This window comes from Martes martes, assembly GCF_963455335.1.
Source record: "Martes martes genome assembly, chromosome: 8".
NCBI lineage: Eukaryota > Metazoa > Chordata > Mammalia > Carnivora > Mustelidae > Martes > Martes martes.
The window spans coordinates 2,635,425-2,659,522 of NC_137895.1; positions in this window are offsets into that span (position 1 = coordinate 2,635,425).

Here is a 24,098-nt window from a genome sequence, read left to right on the forward strand (position 1 = left end):
TGCACGACTGAGTCAGGAGAATCCACGGACCCGGCGGCGCACTCCAGCGCGCCACGAAAGATCAGCCCCTGCCACGCGCAGGGTGGGGGAGGGACCCGCAGAGAAGACTTCATCCACACAGCATCCTCCGAGTACCCCCGCCTCACTCGATTCCTGCGCGTAAAGGGGTCGTTATCACCCACATGTGGCCCGAGGAAGAGCAGGGCCTTTCTCTAGGGCCCTAACCACCCACCCAGCCCTCTTTGACCTCCTGCTGTGTGACGATGACCCCGAAACGTCACCACTTAAAACCACGCAAGCATGGACGGTCTCACCCCATCTGGGGGTCAGGAATTCAGGGCGGCGTGGCCAGTGGTTCCGGCTCAGAGTCTCCTGGGGGCTGCAGTCACCCGAGGCCCCGCTGGGGTTGGGGATCTCTTCCGAGGCCGCTGGCAAAAGGCCTCTGCCTCTCCCCACGCGGGCCTCCCCCCGAGACTGTCTCCCCATGACGTGCACACAGATACTGGGGATCCCGTCCAGTGCAGGCTCGGAGTCAGCATTCCAGCTCAGGGCTGACTCTGCTCTGTTACAGCTCCCAGGAGCCGCTACTGCAGCTGGTGCCGGAACGGCAGCCTGACCAGCCGGACTTCCAGGAAGTAGGGGGTCAACCAGAGCTGCCAGGAGGACCAGAGCATGCCCAGCTGGGCCGGACGGGCGGGTTGTGGGCAGACAATCAGCACGACAGCAGGTGCACAGCCTCCTCTCGTGACCTTGACTGCAGGCCATGTCTTAAGAGCTTCTCATCCAGGCGGTGTTGGGGGCGAGCATCTCTACCTGCTCCTGGTGCGTTTCCTCAAGGGCATCCCCGCAGCTCAGGCCCAGGAAGAGAAAGCAGGACCGGGGTCTAAGTCAGGACACTAGGCCACCACCCCCAGACCCCGCCCCAAGCACACATGGTACTTCCTACCCTCACACTGGACCAGTCGCAGACAGGACTCCGGCTCTGCCCATCCCCGTCCTGGGCCTCTGTGTTCCTGTCCCCGCCTGGATGCCCAGCTCGGGCCCCGGAGCACGACAGTGCCGGCAGACCTCCGGGCTGGCTAGGCTCGGGGCACCCGAAGCCGCTGCTTCATCCAGGAGGGCCATCCAGACCGTCCCTGGGCATAAGGAATCCAGAGGGGACACGAGGCTTAGCAGAGGCCCACGCGCAGCAGAAGTGACCGCAGGGCTGGGTCTGAAGGGAAGATTGGCAGCTTCCCACAGGTCCAAGAGTCATGTCCTCGGGAAGAGATCCTTAGGGTGGGCTGGTTCCAAGCTGTATGGAGGCCCCAGCTCTGCCAGACCCCGTCCCGAAAGAGCAGACTTGTGACATGGGAACATGGACGTTCCTGCGGGGACACTGGAACCCCTGGCCCCTCTGTCTTCCAAAAAGCCACCCGAGCATCACTGTGCCCCCTCCCTGTTTCCTCCCCGTGTCTGCAGAAGCCATTGATAAGAATCCCCATTGCCCGCCATTCCCACTTCCTCTGGGACCAGCACGCAGGCTCCGCTCATGCCCCTCGAGCTGCGTGGGTCCCTGATGCCGACCTGCCGACCCCGTTCTCGGGGATCCCCGTGCCCGGCCTCCCTCATCCTGGCAGCAACGAGGGAAGGCCCGTCACCCTGCTCATCTCCTCTCTGCGCTCCACCTCCGCCAATCCCCGGGGCCAGGCCTCGGTGCTGTCCACACTGCCTGCATGGGAGCGTTGGGGTCTGGCCGTGCCTGTCTCCAGGGAGGGGAACCCCACAATGGACTAGGCCACAGGTTGTAAAGGAAACGGCTACAGCACGTTGTAATACACGTTGTTATACACGTTGTAAAGGAACCAGCTACAGCGGGATTCACAACAGCCAAGAGGTATAAGCAACGCACATGTCCACGGACGTGGTCTCTACACACGTGGGACTCAGCCTTAGAAAGAAGGGAACTGTGACATTAGCTACAAGGGCATGAACCCTGAGGATACTGTTCTCAGGGAAAGAAGCCAAACACAAAAGGACAAATCCTGTGTGATTCCACTCACAGGAGGCTCCGACCGAAGTCAGGCTCGTGGAGACAGACGGCAGATGGTGGCTGTGGGGGGCTGGGGAGGGGACTGGGGAGGGAGCGCCTGATGGGGACAGAGAGTCGGTTCTGCAGGATGAAAAGCGTCCCGGAGACGGATGGCGGTGGTGTTCGCACAGCCGTGTGAGCGTGCTTAATGCTACAGCACCGCACACTTAAAAATGGCTTCACAGGTAAATTTATGTCCTGTGTATTTTCACACGATTTTTAAATACTGAGCAGGTCTAATCAATAAGGTGGGCTTTCCGGGAATGAAAGCGGACGGCCCTGGAAGACCTTAACCACGGAGGGTTGGAGCATCGCTACAAACCCTTTCTGACTCCGCGGTCAGCGTTTCCGCACCAGCTCTGACTGCAAACGGTGAGTGATCGAGACTTATTCCCACATGTGCTGCTGGGGGGCCGCCCCCAGGCTCCAAAATATTTGGGTGCAGATTTTGTTTGTCTTAGTTTCAAAAGTTAAATACCTACCAGAGTACCGTTGCTAGAAAATGTGCAATGGAGGAGAGGTTACTTAGGAAAACGATGTGTACAAGTCATGCAAAGATGGGGGGGTGCAAATTAACATGCATTTCTTCTGTAGTTTAATCTACAAGTATTGTAATTATTCAACCAGAATCCAGGAAGACAGGTTTCTTTGTGGATTTTAACAGACACACTTTAAATAACAAAAAGCATTTGTGTGTGTGTGTATATATATATATATATGTATATATATATATGTATATATATATATATACATATATATATGGACAGAAGAAGCGTGGCAGGAGGCAGAGAGGGAGGTGGGTTACAAGGTGTGAGGGGGACGCACAGGGCTGACAGGGTGACGCCCCAGACACTCCAGGGAAACAGCAGAGCCCTCACACTCATCCATCACGACGGGCCCCCTCCAGCATCCCAAGCGGCTGCCGGCTGATGCTAGGAAACCTCCGAACTCTCAGGCTATCTTCCCAAACCCTCGTGTCCCAGGCTAGTCCTCTGTGCCGAGCACTGGGGTCTCTGCATGGTCCCCACCCTTCTCCTCTCTCCGGTGCTGCAGGCAGGGCCACTCACCTCACCCAGACCTCAAGACCTCTTCAAGGGCACCTCCTCCAGGCAGCTGCAGCTGGGTGGGTGGGTGGGGGTCCCCTTAGAACATTGGTCCCCAGGCCACTTCTTGGTCATCTTGCAGTCCCAGGGAGGCTACTGTTGACGTGGCCCTGGGAGGGGACGAGCAGTGAGAGCACCCTGAAATGCACATTGAGGGCATCATTGCCCCTGTTCCTGCCCTGTTGGGGGGTTTCCAGGTGTGTCTCCTGCCGTGACCATGATGACGGGGTTGAATCGCATCTCCCCCAAATTCCCATGTTGCTGTCCTAACCTCGCTGGAAATGAGGAAATTCGTGGCAGATGCAAACGAGGTAGGAGGAGGCCACACTTGAGCAGACTGGACGGCTTATCCGACAGGACCGGCGTCCTCAGGCAGGGGGAGTGTGGACACAGAGACAGGCACGCACCAAAACAGAAGTCTGTGTGGACATGAAGATGGAGAACGGAGTGATGCAGCAGGATACGGTGGGACGTGAGATCACCTGCAAAGCCCCAGAAAGGGAGAGGAGCCTGGAAGACGGGCCCCTCAGAGTCTCAGGAGGAAGGAACCCGCCGACACCCTGATCTGGGACCTCCAGCCCCAGAACTGGTTGGGAACAAACCTTTGCCGGTTGACTGTGTGGTCCTCCGTCCACCGGGCATGAGGAGCACGTGCAGGAAGCCTGTGTTGTGGGCACTGGGGCCGAGGGTGCAGAGGCCACTCCCAGAGCATCTAAGGAGAGTGTCCCCTTCCAAACACCGGGGGTCGGGGTCCGGCAGGTTTCCAAGAACAGGGGTCCTCCTGCCATGGGCTTCGGCACCAGCAGAGTGCCCGAGGGCAGGAGGTGGACTACGGGGGCTCCACACTCACAGCTGACATCCGGGAATGGCCCCCATCAAGGTGGCACGCCACGGGGGGACATTGGGACAGCTTTCCTCCAAGAAGGGAGAACCGTGCTGGTGGTGATTCCAACTGGGACTCTTCCGGCCCAGCTGATGGCCGGGCGACGCGCTCTGGAACCCCCAGCAGAGCCCCGGTGCGTGTTTCAAGACGTCCTTGGACTCGCTGGGTTTTCAAGCTGCGCCCACTGGGGCCTCCCGCACGCATCTGGGCGGCACTAGGCCTCCCGGAATGATTTCCTGTCTCTTCCCGCCACGCACCTGCCATCCTCCCCACCCCACCTCCTGCCACCCACACCCGAACCGGGCCTCCTGCGCAAGGACGAGTGAAGGGACTGTGGCCCCTCCCCGCTCACTCCCTGGGGATCTTCTCAGAACGTGCGCTTTCACAGAGGATGAGAGGAGAGTTGAGGGAGTCTGCACCCTCCGGGCGGCTCATTCAGGTCCCTGGGACCCCAAGGGGAAGTGCCTTCCTTGGAGTCCTTGTCCATCTGACAGAGCGGATGGGCGGCCCTTGGAATTTGCTCCTGGAAAAACCAAGCAGGAAGGAGCATCAGAACTGTCTGGACACGGGCGAGGCCGCCTCACAGCAAGGGGCTCCACGGAGGGAAACCTGTCTGCAGTTTGCAGGGCTTTAAGGCTCCAGAGTTGTGTTCATCCCCTTCATCCCATCAGGTCCCCAGTGTAAGTCCTAGCACTTTGTCACAAAGGAGGACCCAGGAAATGCCACCTTCCGTAAGAAGAATCGAAATCCAGTCTCTCCCAGGTTGGCATGGACGGTCTCCTCGTGCAGGAGGAGGGAACCGCGGCCTGGATGCTTCTCACAGACTCTTCCAGGCTTCCCACTCAGTCCTGGGACACCCAGCCCCGGCCCCGGCCCCGGATGTGCCCTACAGCCCAGCCTCGTCCTGCTGGCCCTGCCCAGCTCTGCAAGAGCAGGTGTCCCAGGGTCACGAGCAGCCACCATGGAAACACGGCACACACCGTCAATCCACTTCGATTTCTGCCCTGGGTTTCCCTGGTTGCATTTTTTTGTTTACCCTGATACCTCGGTCCTCTGAGGTGAGCTGGTGCATTTGCATTCACAGTGATCACTGTTAAACTTGGAAACTCTCAGCCGTCCTGTTCCGTGTTTTACCTTAGCCGACATATGCATTTCCTTCGTGCGTTTCTTCTCTACTCTCTGAATTAGATAAAGGTTTCTCTTGTCTATTGCTTTAGACACCGCGTATTACATCCTCTGAAGGCTGTGCCATAATCTTAGCATGCATAATTAATAAGCATAATTAAATATGTATATTTTCCTAGTAATGCTCACAGATGCTCAGTGTTGCCTGACTTCTCCCCCCGTACCGAGTTCAGCCCACGTTACCCTGAGCACCCTCCCCACCCACCCCATTCTTGTAACTGCAGACAGGTGTTTCTTTCTGCCTTTTTTTTTTTTTAAAGACATAGTAATTTTACTGTCACTGTTACTGTCGACTCATTTTTACCCGTTTATTTTGCTTCTGTGATTGTAGGTTGGGTCTCGGGTCCGCAGAACTGGACTCATCACCACCAGGTTCATGCCGGCAGCGGGTCTCATTTTCCAAAGTTGGCCTCTTGGACCCACCCTGTCCCAGGGGCTCTCCCTACAGTGTGGGCCTCGTTCATTCTCCGGGAACTCGAGCACACCTCGAAACTGCCTCCCCCCATGGGACATGTTCCTGTTCTCTCTCACGTGATGCCCCTTGGGGACCTGGAGTCAGCACGTAGGACTCTGACGGCACAGCAGCCGCCACATGGGAGCCCCCATGCAGAGCCCACGTTGACATTCCGTGGGGGCCTTCGTGCACCAGCCTACTGGTCGTCCTTATCTTCCAGATGAGCCCCACACGTTGAGGCGCAGGGACGAACTTTCTCGCCGTGACCTATCTGAACTGGTCCACGGAAGGCGTGAGCATCGTAACTGTGGTTCGTGCCACTAGATCTGGGTTAGGCTGCCAGGCAACCGTGGCCACTGGAACAGTACTTGGAACGGTCGGTGGCCTAGCGTGGCCCTCTCGCATTTAGTTATTTAATTAGCTGTTTGTAAAGATGCGGCATTCATACCCGCCTTCCAGAACAAAGTCGAGGGCCCTGACAGTGACTGATGCGCGTGTGGTCCACTTCCCGCTGACCTGTCCCCCCAAGGGAAGTGCCGTCCTAAGCCCCATGGGTACCATCCTGGCCTCCTCTTGTGCCTTTGTGCTGCACCAGCAGGTGGCCGCCCACCAGGGTGTATGTTTTCCTTTCAGTTGCACTGACGTCAGTGAAATGGCCATTATACTCTATGAAGTACTTTTGAGATTTTCTCATTTACTATGACATCATTAAGGTCATCTACGGTACTGTGTGTTGTAGTTCATCCGTTTTGCCTTCCCATGAGATCCCATGTTCCCATGATCGAGTCCATCAACATTGTTCGTCCACTTGCCTGTGAACGGGAACTTGGGTTGTTTCCAGGTTTTTCCCATAATGAACACGTGAATAGCCTTTTGCGTATCTCCTATTGTAACGAAATTTCTCTTGCCACGAGGCCCAGAAGTCATGTATCTGGGATACAGGACATATAAGGATGCATTCTATGTGTATATTTTATATGCAGATATTTTGTATGTATATGCTTTATACTAACATCTCATCAACTGTGTATATTGAAAATATCTCATGGGTAAATCACCTTTTCATTTCTTAATGGGTCCTTTGATGGACAAAGTCTTTAGTCTCAAAAAGTCAAATGTGTCAACCTTTTACAGTTCAAGAATTTTAAATTGTACAAGACATCACTCTTTATCCTGAGCTCTAAAAAAGAGCACTCACTTATGTTTTATACTAGAAGTTTTAAATTTTCATTTTTGACATTTGGGTGCTTAACCCCACTAAATTTAACTTTTTTCATAGCAGGCTACAGAGGCATACAATTTTGCTCCTTCCTTCATGGATAACCAGGTTTAAACGATCCCTTTCGTCTCGTTGATCTGACATGCCATCTCTCTCACATCGTCAAGGACACTTTCATGGGCGGGGTCTACCTCTGAGCTCTCCGTTCTGCTCCCCTGTCCCTTCGTCTGGCCCTTCCCCGGCACGCCCTTGGCCAAGCTGCTGCGGCATCGTAATCCGACCTGATTTATCCAACAGAGCAAGTCCTCCCGCTCCTCAGAAGCTATCTCGTATCCGTGGCCATTTTTCTCTTCCATGTAATGTTTAGAACCGTCTTTAAAATGCTATAAAAACACCCGTGGGGAATATGATTGGAATTTTATTGAACCTATAGATCTGACTGGAGAGAGTCCTCATCTTTACATGCTGTCGTCCTACCCACGCACACACTAGCCTTACGTTTCTTTAGTCTTCTTTCATATCTCTTAACCAACTTTTTGTGTTTGATTCATTCAGAATACTCGGTTTTTGACACTCTTACAGATGATGTCTTCTCCTTAATTATGTTATGTTGTATGTTAATATTATATTAAGCCATTTAAGCTAAGCCATCTAATTATTTCTGATAACTACCACACGGGTCCTTTTGCAATCTCTATTTAAATAATTTGTGTCACCCACAAATGACAGTTCCATTTCCTCTCTCCAATTCTGTGCCTCACACCTTTTTCTTATGTTAATGCATTAGGGTTAACAAGGGTCTCTAATACGGTGTTGAAGGTAAGTGGTGATAATGAGTATCCTTCTCTTCCCTGATTCTGAAGGCTGTTTCCAACTTCCCACTTGAAGATGTGTTGTCATACTTTTTTGTATACTCTAATTTACTAAAAGTCTTTCCAATCAGTGGCTGTTGAATTTTATCAGATGCGTTTTCTGTGTCTATTGAGAAGACATGTTCTATCTAATTTGTTAACTTAATAAATTCCACGTATAAATTCCCCATATTAAACCATCTTTGCACACTTAGCATAAATCTAACTGGGTTGTGGTGTGTTATCTGTGTTATACACTAAGTGGATTTGATTTTCTAGTATTTGATTTAGGACCTTTCCAATATGTTCCTGAGTTAGTATCAGAATGTTGACATCACAGATTAGGCTGAAAAGTTTTCTTTTTCTTCCTCAACTTTAAAACCACTTGGGACTCTTCATTAACTCTGTTTTGCTTTGTTACAGTTTTTGTAGAAAAATATTTCAGGACTTCAATGTTTTTAATAGTTATAGGACTATTTAAACATTTTATTTTTTATTCAGTCAGTTCTGATGTTATATTTTTGCAAGAAATCTTTCATGTCTTCAAAATATCAAAACTATTGGTACATAGCTATTGATAAAATTATATTTTTTAAATTATTATTATATTTTATATTTATTATAATTATTATATTTTTAAATTAAATTTTTAGATTTTTAAGTCATATGGGTTTGTTTGTTTGTTTCATTCACTATTGGTTATATGAGATTCACATTTGTGGATAGATGTGATAATTTCTACTTGTTTCTCCCTTTTCATACTAACATCATTTATTTATGTCTTCTCTCTTCTCTTGAAAAGTCATATGGGAATTTCAACCATTTGATTTATTTTTTTTCCTAAGAAATAACTGTAGTGTGTGATTTTTTCTCTATTGTACCATTATTTTTTATTTTATTGACTCATATGCTTACTTTAATATCTCTACTATCTTTGCATTTATTTTTTACTAATAAAGAATAATTAACTATTTTAGAGGATTTTTTTTCTTCTCCAGTATAACTACTTAAGGCTAGAAATTTCACTGAAAGAATGATAATTTTTTTCTTATCATTTATTGTAGGTACATTCGATTTAATGGTGAGTTTGTTCTTCTTTATCCATGAATTATTTAGCAGTGTGTTTGTTTTTTACTCTTATTATAACATCTAGATAGAGAAGTATATTTTTAAAAACGGTTTTCAGCTCAATGACTTATTACAAAGCAACAGACCTAAGTCACCACCCACCAAACAAAAAAAATTGCACATTCAGACTGCATTGAGGTCATTAACCTCTGTCACAGGTACTTAAACTCCTTTCCAAAGGTAACAATTACCTGGTTCCTAATCTTAAATTTGTTGTGACCAGTTTTGAACTTCATAGGAATGGAATTATGCAGTACGTATTCTCATGGGCCTGGGTTTGTTTGTTTGTTTGTTTGTTTTTTCATTCACTATTGATTATATGAGATTCATATTTGTGGATAGATATGATAGTTTTTGTATTTTCACAGTTATATCATTTTCCATGCATACATACACTTATCACAATGTTTTTACCCGTTCTGTAGTCAATGAACTTTTGGATTATTCACATACAGTTTAGTATACAGGTGTATAATGTCTGTAGACGATACATCTAAAAGCAGGAATTCTGGGCACAGATGAAGTGTTCTGTGGTGCCAAGCTAAAATAAGTCGTTCCAGATGTACTCCCTTAAACAATGTATGGGAGTCCCAGTTCCTTCAAATCTTTGCTGGTACTTTGTGTCTTTCACCTCCTGAAACTATTGTAGTTGGTGTGGGGTCTTAGCATTTTAGTTTCAAGTGTATTTCTCTGACAACTAAGGACACTGAATCTTTTTTCTTATCATAAAGTGTTTGCTCAAGGCTTTTGTCTCTTTTCCCTTTGAGTTTTCTTTTTTTCCTATCTATCTAATGTAGTTCTTTATACACTGAATATGAGCTCTTTGCTGAGGACATGTGTATCTTGCAAATGTTCTCCTACTCCGTGTCTTGCTTTTTCACACTCTGAATGATATTTGATGACCAGAACTCCTCATTTTAATACAGTATAATTTATCAATCTTTCCTGTGTGAATAGAACCTTTTAGTTTAAGAAAATTTTGTCTATCTTCAGGTCATGATGATATATTCTTCTATATTTTCCTCCACGAACTACAGTTTTACTGTTCAAATTTAGATACACAGTAGGTCTGTATGGCACACGGGACAACATCACTTTTCCTGGGATTATTTCATGTTCTTTTCCTTACCACCCTACAGTGTCTCAGTCAAATGTAAACACATGTGTAGGCCTGTTTCCGGACCCTTGATCTTGTTCCATTGGTCTATTTGTCTATCCTTGACTAATACCCTATAATCTTTTTCTTGAAGATTTATTTATTTTGGAGAGAGAGAGAGTGCACATGGGGTGGGGGCAGAGGGAGAAAGAGAATCCCAAGCAGACTCTGTGCTCAGCATGGAACCCAATGTGGGGCTTGATCCCAGGACACCAAGAGCGTGACCTGGCTGAAACCAAGAGTCAGACGTTTGACGGACTGAGCCCTTCAGATAACCCCACCCTATTATCTTAATTACTACTGCTTTAAAATACAATTTAGTAATTATCCACTGCTCTTATTAAATACTGCCTTGGTTATTTTTGGTCCTTTGCATTTCCATATAAATTTTGTAAACGATTTATAAATATCCTCAGAAAATTTACTGGAACTTTTATAAGGATTGCATTAGGCTAGAGATGAAAGTGAATACAGTGGATATCTCTACAGTATTTAGTCTCTCAAAGCACGAAAATAACAGAGCTCTTGGTATGTTGGTAAACGGTGAACTATGGTTTCTCCAAGGGGAAATATGTGTCTTGCAGCATTTGCCAATTTTTGTGCTGTGAATCCTACCACTGGCCAATTTCAAGCTACCATTGTGTATCACTGAGCACAGACTTTGGAAGAGATACATAAAATTTGCTTTTCTGAGAAGTTAGCAACAAACCCGTGGATCTAGCCCTCCATTTATGTAGGTCTTCCTTAATCTCCCACAATAGTGTCTGCCTTTTCTGTGTAGATAGCTAGTTGCATGTTTATTCCTAGGCTTTAGATGCTCTTGTAAATGTTATTTTCACTGGCATTTTTAAGTTTTATTTTCTAATTTGTGTGGCATACACATGAGGCCACAAAATGTGGAAAGAGAGGCAAATATATAATAAACAATTCATATTCTCTTTATTTCCAGACTTTGGAACCATCCTAAAGGAATATAATGAGTTTTTGTGCATTGTCCTATTTTTGAAAAGACTCACCAAGCCCACACATTAATTGTAATAACTGATTTTCACTTTTTCAGGGTTCTTTATGTATATAAACATTCTGTCTTCAGATAATGACAGTTTTATTTCCTGCTTCCCACTTCCTCTACATTCAGTTTGTCTTTCTTGCCTTTTTTTTTTTCCTTCTGGTTTAAAACTCCAGTTAAAATGTGGATTAGAAATGGTAATAATGGGCATTTTTGTTTCCTTCTGTGTGATATTATAAAATTTTTCTGTAGTTGTCTTCTAAATACAGCTTTACACATTTCCTACTAAGGAAATAGCACACATTTATTTCTAGTGTTTTAAACTTTTTGCATTAGTGTTGTTTCAAATTTTATCAAATATATTTGTTTTATCTACTGCATCCTGTAACTTTTCTCTGTATCCTGTTTTTTCAGCATATTACACAGAATGATTTCCAAATGTTAAATTGGCCTAAAATTCTTGGACGAACACCAGCACGGCTGTGATGTATTATCCCTACATATTGCTCAATTCATTCTGCTGATATTTTGGAAGGTGATGGAAATATTCTTTATCTTGATTAAGGAAGGAGCTGCATGACCATATGCTTTTGTCAAAATCTATAGAACTGCATATTTAAAAGGGGTGAGGTTTACTTTTATATTAATTAGAACTCAATGCACTTAACTTTTAGAAGATAGTTAATTGTTTCTCTTTAATAAATCTCTATTTTGTTTGTTTATTTGTTTCTCTGGTCATTGTCTCTCACACTCCAAAATCCTACTTAGATAACTCATCTTGTATGGGAGTTTTTTGCCTGGACCAAAGGAGGGCTTACATCACCAACCTCTTTCCTTGCTCCAAATGGAGAACGTACTCAGTGAGCATTTCCACTGTCAGGACATGCCTGGGAATATAGTCTCCAGCCCTGACTTCTCTAAAGGACCAGTCAGTTATGACTTCCGACTGGTCTGGGGTGTCCAGTTTCTCTTCCCATGTTCCCACTTATGCAAGTGTCCTGTCCTTCACCTGACCTCTAGTTTCTGACTTCATGCACTTCTAGGGTCTTCCTTGGTTATTGGTCTAATCGGGCTTTCTATACATCCTTGAGTTCACTTTGGTAAAGTCTACATATTCATAATACCCTCCGCTAAATTTTGTTGACCATTTAATGTATTTAATAATAAATTTATAAAATTTTAAAGTCCACTTACACATCATCGTTGGTAGGATTCTCCTATCACCTTAAGCTTTTCCATAGTTGTTCTTACTTACTGTCTTTGGCTCTAGTGACTTATTTTTTTTTTCATTCTTTTTTGTTGTTTATGTTTGTTAAAGTTTATCAATTTCTCTGTTTTTGTTCCAGAGAGTAAGTCCTGAGTACATTTACCAGCTCTGGTGCTTTTCTATTTTCTACAGCACTTGTTTCTGCTTTTATCACGATTGTTTAATAAGTTTCCTGCTTCTGTAGCCTTGTGTTTCTGTGGTTTTCTATGTTTTAATTAAAGTTGCAGTGGATGGTTAACAAAGGTGGCTGTCATGACTTCCCTGCCTGAACACCACTCCTTGTAATCTCTTCCTGCCCTGGCCCTGGGCTTGGCCAGGCAAGTTGCTCTGCCTGCTAGGTCAATAGCATACGGGGCACAAGCAGAGACTTGGAAACCACCTCTGTGTTGGGGCTGGCCCTCTCCTTACTGTGCTTAGAACCATGAGACCATCATGTGAATAAGACCAGGTTGGCCTGCTGGAGAAAAGCTACATGCAGAACCAAGGCACCCACGCCAGCCGCCGGCCAACCACCAGATGTGTAATTAAGGCGTTTCCAGATCAGCTAGCCTTCCCACCAGCTGGCCACAGCCACGTGAATGAGCCCAGCGTAGACCAACCATGCCAACCCTGTCAGAGGACTGACCCAGCCAACGCACAGAGCCAACCACAACAGTCATTTCAAACCACCAAGTTTGGGGATGGTTTGTTATGTACCCAAAGCTAACAAATACAACTGCCACAGTTTTAATGTCGCTTTCTGATGATAAGGTAATTCCTGCTTATGAATTTTCCCTTGAGGACCATTCTGGCACAATGCTATAAGGTTGGGCACGTAATAGTCAACGTAGTCCATAATTGTGAAATTGCTCTGTTTCCTCTCTCTCTTCACTAACGACAAGTTAAGAGAACATTTACATTCCATCTTTCCTTAGTTTAAAACCTGATTATTTTCTAGCTTTCTGGCATTGTAGTTTGCAAAAGTAACCTGAACAATTTCTGCTTTTTGTAATAGATTCTTGTTTTCTTTACGGCTTAAGAGTTTGTCAGTTTTTATAAATGTCCCAACAACGTCGGCGTAGAAGAGATATTCTCTACAGGATTTGCATTTCAATGATTGATGTCTTTCCAGTCAACCTTCCTCAGAATGCGCGCTTCGTGGGGATGGGGTGGTTGTCTCGTGCACGGCTGCACCCCAGCCTGCGAACATTGCCTGGCGTGCAGTTGGTCCTCGATTAGTGTTTGTTCATTGAGTGATGGATGAAGGGACCTCACTCATAATACTAGTTAGATCCTACATTGCCTTACTGTGATTCATTATTTATGATTTATTGTGACGATTGATCCTACTAATATGTTGGGAAGTGAAAGGGATATGCTGTCTCGTTGCTGTTGTAGGACTGCCAATTTCTCCATGCGCATCTGGAACTCTTTCTTTTGCCTATTCTATATTACCCATTGGTCATAGATTTTCTAAATCTTTGAGGTTGACTTTTATCTCCATAAAATCATAAAATATTAAGTAGCTTAAACCTCAGACAAACTATTAAGCTTTGTCTTGTGGTAGATTTTGCCATGAATTTCTCTTTGGGAATCCTCTGCCTGATCTATTTTTGCCTCTCCAGGCCAGAGATGGTTCGATGACCATCCAACACCACTCTCCCTCTCATCCTTGGTAGAAAGAAAAAAGGAAGGAAAGAAAGAGGGGAGGATGGAAGGAAGGAAAGAGAGAAGAAGGAAAGGAGGAAGATAGAGAGGGAGGGAAGGAGAGAGAGCGGAAGGAAAGAAGGAAGAAAGGGAGGAAAGAAAGGAGCGAGGGAGGGAGGAAGGAAGGACTGAAGGAAGGAAGAAAGAAGTCACTTTTCTATAAGGCATCGATGTGCCCAGCTGGGAAGTCACATTTCTTCTGAAGCTAGAATGATTATGACTAGGTTCTGGCCAATGAGATGTGAGTGAAAGTTGCTGAGTGGAAGGAACTTGAGGGAGGCTCCTGAAGAGAGACGCACCACCCGGGAGTGCCACCATGTTCCTTTCCTTTGCCCTTCCCTGCGCCCCCGTCAGCATTCCCAAAGCCAGCTTGGATGCTAAGGCCCTCTGAGGGTCAAGGCCATGCACGAAGCGACCCTGCAGCAGGAAGAGAGAAGCCAAACTCGTCTCCAGCAGCACTGTGCGGCGACCATACATCTGGACTTCTGTTACGTGACAGATAAATGCTTACGTGCAAATTTCGTGTTACATACCAGGCATATGGCAACATCCAGACTTAATTCCAAATCAGCTTACTCCCGTTCGTGGTCAAGATGCAACCGAGCGGCTTAAACCTCAGACAAAATATTGAGTGCACTTGCTTCGTCTTCCTCCCTGCATTTCACATCATCCCCATCGGTTTCTTATAGCCCCCCTTCCCCTCTCTCTCTGCCCCTCCCTCTACCTCCTATTATTTACAAGATATTTTCTCTCTTCAGAATTTTCAAAAATGTTCTATATGTAAGTAATTCTAATGTTCAAAATAAATCCTTTCATGACATAACTTTAACATCATTGAGCTCTTAATTTGTTTCATCCGTTGGCTGGTTGGCTAGATCTCCAAAAGTATCTAGAGAAGGTTATGTAGGGAGTGTGTGTGTGTGTGATCCTTTGACTTCACACCTTAAAAAATCTATCAATTCAATCCAATCCAATCAACCCTAACTGGATACCACATTATTAGATTATAAGGATTTTCTTGTAAAATCCTGGCAGAACTAGCAGACACTTAATCTTTTCTTTCTCTGTAAGCATCCTTGAATGAGTGGATGACAATGCGGAGGCTCCCAGGAAGAACGTCAGGACTCCAGTCCTGAGCCAGGCTCTCTGAGCCAGCATCTTGAAGCTGTCGCTCTCTCAGGGAGATTGAGACATGGACTGGTCCCTAGCTTACAAGGACCATCTCAACTCAAACTCACATGAAAACCCAGCTTCTAGTGGGAGCCCTGCCACAGCTGGCCACACAGCGAGGGACTATCACTGTTCTTGGGAAATATCAAGGCTGCTTCTTCCGACCCTCAGCAAGCGGAAAGTTGGTGCTGGGTCATTGTGTGTGTCTCACTGACCTTTTGGAACACAAGTAAGCATGGAGACCCATGGAGCCTGGGGTTCCCATCCAATCCTGATGCTGAAGCGGTCCACTGATTCCAGAGAATGTTCCGTCGACTGGATCCTCCCCCAAGATCCTGAAGGACGTCTTCCTGGCCAAGCATGGCCAAAATTCCATTTGAGGACTCCACTGGGTTAGACGGCAGACTCAAAAAATGTAAGTCCATGCCCTTAACACCAGGAACCTGTGAATATGGCCTTACTTGGAGAAAGGATCTTTGCAGATCTGACTAACTTAAGGATCTCCAGACAAGATCATCTTGGGTTTTGGGTGAGCCTCACATCCTTATGAAAGAAAGGCAGAAAATGCCTTATTTTCTGACTTCTGGCCTCCAGGCTGAGAGGATAAACTTCTGTTATCCATGGGTTACCATGTTTGCAGGTAGTTGTTACAGCATCTCTTGGAAACTAATGCAGGCCCTTAATACATTCATGGGAATTTATTAATAAAAATGTGTTCAAATTGTTTAAAGTATATTTTGTGTTGTCACCTAGTAATGTTTGTGGAACTATCTCTCTTGATCTACAATAAGAACTAGAACAGAATGTATGCATGGGGCCAGGTGGCCAGTATGACCTTGGAGCAATCCTTGATGATACTTTCCTTTAACTCCTTCCAGAATCAGTAGAGTGTAATAGCAAAGGCATGGGCACTGGAGCCAGGCTGCCTTGGGTGAACCTGATTCTGTGCAAAAATAGCCAGTGGCAGAAGCTTGTGGAAGTTAGTCAATCTTTCTGCATCCCAATTCTGTAAGGTCAGATGCCAGTATATACCTTATAATGTATTTAGTACATTTAAAGAGCTTAGAAAATTGTCACATCAGCATCATCATAATCAACATCACCATTATCATCACCATCATCAACACCATCATCACCATTATCATCACCGTCATCATCACCACCATCACCATCATCACCATCATCAACACCATCATTAACACCATCATCACCACCATCACCATTATCATCACCATCATCACTACCATCACTCCTAACACCACCATCCCCATTACTGTCACAACCATCACCACCATCACTGTCTCCATCATCAGCACCATCATCACTACCATCACCATTATCATCAGCATCATCATCACCACCATCACCATTATCATCACCATCATCACTACCATCCCTCCTAACACCACCACCCCCATTACTGTCACAACCATCACTACCATCACCGTCTCCATCATCATCACCATCACTATCATCAAGAACTAAACTGTCCACAGTATTAAACTTTCCTGAAGCCTGTGCTCCCAGAAAACAATGATGGTTAAGAAATGCTTCCCCACCCTTCTGTATTCCAGGAAATGACTTACTGCAAAGATTCCCTGCCCATATGACTTACATAAGACTCGTGGATGCATCTCTTATTTACCTAGAAAAATCCTAGACAAAAACCCTCCAAATTCCTGTTCCATGCCTCATAAATAGCATAACTGCTTTTTCCCACTGATCATTTAAAACAAAGTGCTTATTGACTGGTTTGACCAATCTTATGTTAAGCTCCTCTCCTTCCCCCCAAACCCTGGACTTTTACCCACCCTCAAGCTAAACCAGCAAAAGACCCCTCCATAAGGGCCCCTCCGCAGAATCAGCTGACTCAAGGAGAAACATTGGTCAACTGTCCCACCACATTGCTCACTCCCCCGTGTGAGTTCTTTCTAGCTTTGCTAGCCCTTTCCTATAAAAGGAAATTCCTTTTAGGACCTTTAGGATGCTGTAGATCTGGTCCCCTTGTGTTCTCCCATGGTGATAGTCCCCTTCCTCTACTGCATAAATGGAGGCTTTCCTTGCCTAAACATGGACATCTTATTTGACACTATGACCTCAGTGCTTTTTGTATGAAGAATGCAAAAATACTGGAACATTGGTTTTCTAAAGAACTCCTCTGGTTCACACCTGTTCCTGGTTCCCATTGTTTTGGTTGACGTTAGGTATGACTAAAAGTCCTACAAGTTTAAGGGAAGGGAACTCATGAACTGCCCCTTTAGGAGTGAAGTTATGGCTCGGGTTGGTCAAGTCCAGGACGGTCAGTGAGTCACACCTTTAACAGTCTCTATGTTAATGCCTTGTGGCCCTCAACGCAAACAAGGTGGCTTAATTAACAGAAATTCACATTCCTCACAGCTCTAGAGTCTAGAAATCCAAGATCAAGATGCTGACAAGTTTGGTGCTTCCTGACGGCTGTGAGGGAGGATCTATTCCAGGCCTGCCTCTCGGGTTCTGGGGGCTTACTGATGATCTCTGGCATTCCTTGGCTTGTAGGCACCTCCCCAATGTCTAGCTCCATCTGCACATTGTCCTGTGTATACCTCTGTGTCCAATTGTCCCCTTTTATGAGGAAGCTATCATGTGGGATCAGGCCCACCGTACTCCAGGACGGCCTTATCATGAATGATGACATCTGAAAAGACCCTATTTCCAACTCAATTCTTATTCGAAGGTGCTGACGGTAGGACTTGGGGGACATGATTCAACCCATAGCAGTCCTCGCGCCTGAGGTCAGGCATCCTTGAACATCACCCTCTCCTGAATCTCCTGACTCCAGCTAATGGAGGGTTACCAGATCGGTCCCTTTCTAGGGGACGCCCCCTTTTTCCACAGCACTCCAGCTCCTTCTTCAGCGGACCCAGCCGTCACGGATGCAGAGCACAAGCAGCAGGCCTGCCCTGCTCCAGCTTTCAGACACGCCTGACCCAAGAGGGTCGCCACTCAACCTCTTCCAGCACTGTTTAGTACACACCCTCCCCTGGATGGGACCCTGCCCAGAGCAGGACTGGCCACAGCATCTGGAAGCCCCCAGGGCTATTACCAGGGAACCTACTGACACACCTCCTTAGCCCCTAGTAGAGGTTTTCCTCTTGTCTCTGGTCACTAGACACAGTGGGGGAGAAAACAGAGGCCAACAGGACCTTTGCTTACTTTGATGTAAAGTCTCTCTTCTCCCTGTATGGTTCCACGATGGCTTTCTCCACCCTCGTCATGTCAAAATTTCCATGGCTGTGTCTCCTTCTGAGTTCAATGTGATGAGATCTTTCTACCTGATACATGAGCTGTTCCTTCCAGGGAGAAAACGCGTCTCCTACATCTCCCACTTCTACTTCAGTTCTGTCTTCAGTCCCACGCACTGGACTCTGTCTCTACCACATCTGATGTCCGCTCTGCTCTTTTTTTATCTCCCAGAGAAGTAAGAATGAGCAGGTGCCCAGGGGGCAGCCTGTCAGCACCTACGGGTTAGATCAGGGTACGTGTTGTTGCCATTCCTCTTAGACAAAGCAAGTCAAGAACGACAGAATTAAGTAAATTGCCCTGGGTTAATCAGCTCATTGGGGGCAAGTCAAGATTCTCAGTGGAAACCCTCTTATTTTGTCAAGGGAGGAGAGCTGGCTTTGTGCTCCATTCCTGCGGAGTCCTGTCCACTCCAGAGCATCACCTCTTGGTCCCCAGCGATCCGATGTAAACGTCTGACCTCCACTGCCAAGAAAGCTCCTGCAGGACTTCAGAGCCCATGTTGGGGTGAGCAGGGCCCTGGGAGCTACGTGAGCTCACCGCCCGCCTGCCGGGGGTGTGTCTGCGCCCACCCGGGGTCGTTCACGGGACCCTCTGTCCCCGGCTTCCGCTGGATGTGCATATTCTAAAACGTTCTTCCGAACACTAAATACAGCAGCCGGCAGCCAAAACAAAAACACCACACAAGTTATCACTTAGAAACCGAACCTGTTTTTTTCTTTCCCAAGCAGAAGCTTGTCCACACTTCAACGCGTTTACAGCCTTTATTAAGAGAAGCGAGAACTCAGTCTATTTGATTTATAATTGAAAATCATAAACTATAGCATTCACCTGCTGTTCCCATGCACTGGTGAAATGATACAAGGCTATTTCATCACTCAGCCTCATAATTGGCATGAACCAGCGTTCAGTATGCGCCACGGTGCTCCCAGAGGTCCACTAACAAGTTGATACAACCACACAGGCTAGAGAGCAGAAATTTAGTAAAAATATTATTTTGCGCTGATTTGTTCTCTGACTCCTGCTTAGTGAAGAATCGCCGGGACGCACAAGGGCACTTCATTAGTAGGGGCTGGAGGGCAGCGAGCCTGGATCTGGCAAAGACACGTGGCCCCTCCGTGCTGGGAGGGCCATTGGCCCCACCTCGGCTGCACACTGACCTTTCAAGTCCAGCCCAGAGCAGATCCCAGCACCTCATGTCCCCCCCCTCCACCACCACCACCACCAAGCCTGGAATGGAACCCACTGGGGCTCACGCAGCCAGGAGAGACATTGTCTCTACCCTCAAGGGCTCTCCTCTGAGGCCTGAGGGCACCTGCAGCTCCAGCAGGGATGGGTTTCACTGAGCGTGGTCTGTCCTGTCTGGCCAGGCCCTGGAGACACATCGGTGCCCTGCCCACCCCTCAGGGCTCCCAGTCTGGGGAGGAGGATGTCAGAAGGGGAGGGAATAAGTCCCAGGGACAGAGGAAGTAAAAAGAACAGTCTAGATTAAGAACTGGGGATAGGAGTCAGTGTCACTTGGGACCGTGTCATCCCTGGAAGTTGTGACCGGTATCAGCTGAACTTAGCAAGGCCCCTTTGAAGCTGGGAGGCAGGAAGACAGGGTGAACCGTAGGGAGCCCCTCTGGTGTCATAGGGGTGACTGCAGAGGCTGGGGTATAGCCTGGAGACTAGGGTGGCCTGCGCTGTGCACCATGCACTGTGCACCAAAGTGTTCTCCTGACATGACAAGACAATCTTTCCTATATTTTTCATTTAAAAAAGAATGACACCAACAAGTATTCTGCACACCTATGGGCCAGGCATGTTTATTACATTATATCCCTTTAAAATGTTTTATCCTAAAAGTTAACATACAGTAAAATAGACCCTTTTCTGATTACAGTCATACAAGATTTAACATGTGTATGGATCCATGTAACTTCCACCTAAGCAGGGTAGAGGACAGTTTCCTCACCCCCAAGCGCTCCCAGAGCACTCCAAGCCCAGGCGGCCACGGACCCAGTCCTTGCCTTTCCAGTCTGGCCTTTCCCGCAGAGGACATCAACGGGATCGTACAGTGAGGCCGGCTCCCTGCCCGCGGCGGAGTGCCCTGGACAGTCATCTGTGTTCTTCTACTGGCGAACAGCTTCTCTTCATGTGAATAAGCTCGTTTGCTTCCCCAGCCACCGGCCCAAGGACCCTGGGGTTGTTTCCCATTTTGCATGGTGTGAGCATTCCCGCCGTGTGTGGTGTTCCCTCCTCTCTAACAAATACCTAGGAAGGGACTCCTGGGTCATCAATAGCCCCACGTCTCAGTTTACAAGGACCCGACTGACTGCCTTCCGGAGTGGCCGCGTAGACACTGCTGCATCGGGGAGAGATCTGCACGTCCCCATTGCGCCCCATCCTCGCCAGCCCTCGGTCCTGCCACATTTTCTATTGTATTTTATTCCATTTTGTTTGGAAACACACCTTGCATGGTTTCAACCACTTTAAATGGATTGAGGCTTGTTTTAGGATCACAATGTCGTCCATTCCAGGGACGGTCACACGCAAACTTGAAAACGGCGTTGGTGCTCCTGACCTCGGTGGAAGGATTACGGAAGCGTCACGTAGGCCCACGTGGCTCCGGGTGCTTCCGACTTCCAGACGCTCCTGGTTTTCTGACCTCCCGATGAGGGACTGCCAGAGCCCACACGTGTCATTGCCGAAGGGTCCGCCTCTCCTTCCGGTTCCATTGGTGTTTGCTTCTCTATTCTGAGGGCTCACTTTCCAGAACGGTCGTGTCTCCGTGGTGAGCCGGCCTTTTACTCCCGGCTCTGGTGTACCCTTCTTGGTCCCTGATCATTTTCTTTGCTTTGAAGTCTGCGTGGCCTGGTACTAACACGGCCATCCCGGGTTCCTGCCGGTGGGGGTGCGCACGGCCCATCGTCCCCCGGCGTCTTACCTACGACCCACCTGTACCGGCAGATCCGCAGCGTGGCTTCAAAACGGGGCATCCTCACGTCTTTTTATCGGCTCCGATCATCTCTTTTAAGAGATGTCGTGTACTAATTATACTAATTTTTATTTTCCAGTCCATCAATTTTTACGGCTTTATTGAAACGAATTTCAAACACACAAGAGTCCCTTGTTCAAAATAGATAGTTGTTTGGTTCTTGGTGTAACCACAGAGTGTGCAGCCCCCAGAGCAGCCTCAGTCAAGGGGATTTTCAACACCCCAGAAAGAAACTCCACACTCGCTGGCCATCTGTCCCCACTCCCCCCAGTCCGGCCCGAGGCCGCCCGCCCCTCACTGACTTTCTGTCTCCATGCATTTGCCTGGTCTGGGCATTTCAGGGACATTGCGTGGCGCTTATGACCGATGCCGACCTCGGCCCTTTCATCCACGTGTTTAGAAGACGTTCGTTTTTCTTTTGTTATTTCCCGTTTTCTGGTTTCATTATTGTGTGTGTGTGTGTGTGTGTGTGTGTTGAGTATTTCACTTATTTTATCTACGAGGTTTGCCTGTATCTTTAGTGGTTGCTGAACATGTAAAATTATCGTCTTGCCACTTGGAGCAGAAGACGTACGTCTGAGCCTCACCAGGTGTCTCGCACCCTCGAGGCCCTGGTCCCTGCAGGGCGCCTGTCCGCTGGACACTGAAAGTCCCCGGGATGGTAACAGTCTTTTTGCCCGATATCCATCATTCCCACTGTTCTTCCTTCATCCCCAACGTTCCATGTTTCTCTCTGGTATAATTTCCACTTTTTCCTGAAAAACCTCCCCAGCATTTCTATGAGAGCAGGTCGTTGGCAACAAAATCTCCTAGGACTCCTTTATCTGTCTTTTTCTCCTCTTCTCTTGAAAGATGTATTCTGCTGAATATAAAATTCTGGGTCTCCAATTCTCCCCTTTTGCTACTTTAAACATGTGACGTCCGCCCCTCCTGGCCTCACGTGACCCGAGGCGCGTGCGGCGGCTCGGACCCGGGCTCCCTCACGCTGCTCGGGCTCCCTCCTCCCCCCCCCGCCCCTCCTCCTCCTCCTCCTCCTCCTCCTTTTCTTCATCTTTGAGTTTGAGTCATTTGATTATTATCTGTCTGGTCAAGGACTCCTTTGAGTTTACCTTCTGCGAGGCTCTTGAATCTGCAAGCTTGTGTCTTTCCCCAAATTTGGGGAGTCCTTAGCCAATATTTTTTCAAAACGTCTTCCTTGCCCTCTGTTCTCCCTTCTTGCTGGGCCTCCGACGATGTGGACGTTGGACTTTTTACTAAGGTCCCACAGGCCTGTGAGGTTCCGCTCGGTTTGGGTCCACGTGTTTTCTCTCTGACACGCAGGCCCGGCCGTTTCCGGAGGCGCGACTTCTAACCCGACAACGTTCTTTTGTTCTCTGTACCTTCTGATTCTCTGCGAGACCTTCTGTTCTACTCCGTGTTTGCAGGATGCTTGCCCCTACTTCCTAAAGCACGGCTTTCCGAGTATTTTCCTAATAATGAAGATGTCTGTGCCATGTTGGCATCGGGAGCGGGGGTCGGCTTTCGGCTTGCACGCTCACTTTTCCCCGGCTTCCGGCATACCAGGGGCTTGGGGGTCGGACCTCGGACATTTTGAATATCATGTCATGAGACCCTAGGTCTTGTTCGCATCCTATGGATAGTGTGGATGCTTTGTGCGGCAGATAGCCAAGCTGGTCCTGTTCAGAACGGAGTCTGGTGCTCCTTCTGTGCTCGGTCCCCACGCCAGTCCGGTTTTTGAAGCCTTGTAGCGCCGCTCCGATCAGCCCACGGTGCGTGGCGGCAGGTAGCCCGTCCGGGCCCCGGGCAGCAGCAGATACTATGGTTTATGTTCTAAGTCCACAGTGTGCCTTCGAAGGTCAGAACGATGTGCCCAGCTTGGAGGTGACCCCAAAGTTGGTGTGTCCAACTTTGGTGTGTGAGGTAGTGGCCTTGATTCCCGTTCTCTTCCTGACCTCCCCACACGCTCATTCTCTAGGGTCCATCGGCCGTCCTCCCACCCGAAACCCTGGCTGTCACTCTGTCCTCCGCATTCATGCCGCACCCGCACTTGTGTCTGTGTCCCAGGGAGAAGGACAGAGAGGACAAGGCATGGGGAGCTCCCCAGGCCCACCTACTGCTCTCAGGACCACCTCTCCGTGGGGGGGAAAACCGTCCTCCCCATGGGCGGCATTCCCACAGCTCTACAGGGGTACAAGGAAAAAACAAAACCGTGGGTTTTCCGCACCTTCTCTCCATCTCCAGCACCCCCTTCCTATTCTGCAGACCCCCAAACTGGGGGGCCATACCCTGTGAATGCATCTGTGCTCCGCGCTGCCTCGTGTGAGGCCAGGCTGGCCAACACCAGAGGAGAGTGAAACGGGACCCTCGCTACCAACCTGGCGCCTCTCCCAACTCTTGTCAGCATCCCCCACCTGCCTGCTGCCCTTTCTTTTTCTGTGTCCCCGCATGGGCTCTCTGTCCAGGCCTCCCAGCTGCATTTAGTAAGGGGACAGGCGGCATGTGCCTGACACTTCGTCCCCCTCCCCCCCCCGAGAAAGCGCGTTCTCTCCCTGCTGCGGCTAAGGAAGCTGAGACTCAGGGACGGTACGTAACGGACCCAGGATCACGCAGCACTCGAGTGGGATTTGGAGGGGGCTGTGTGACCTCGGATCCCGGGC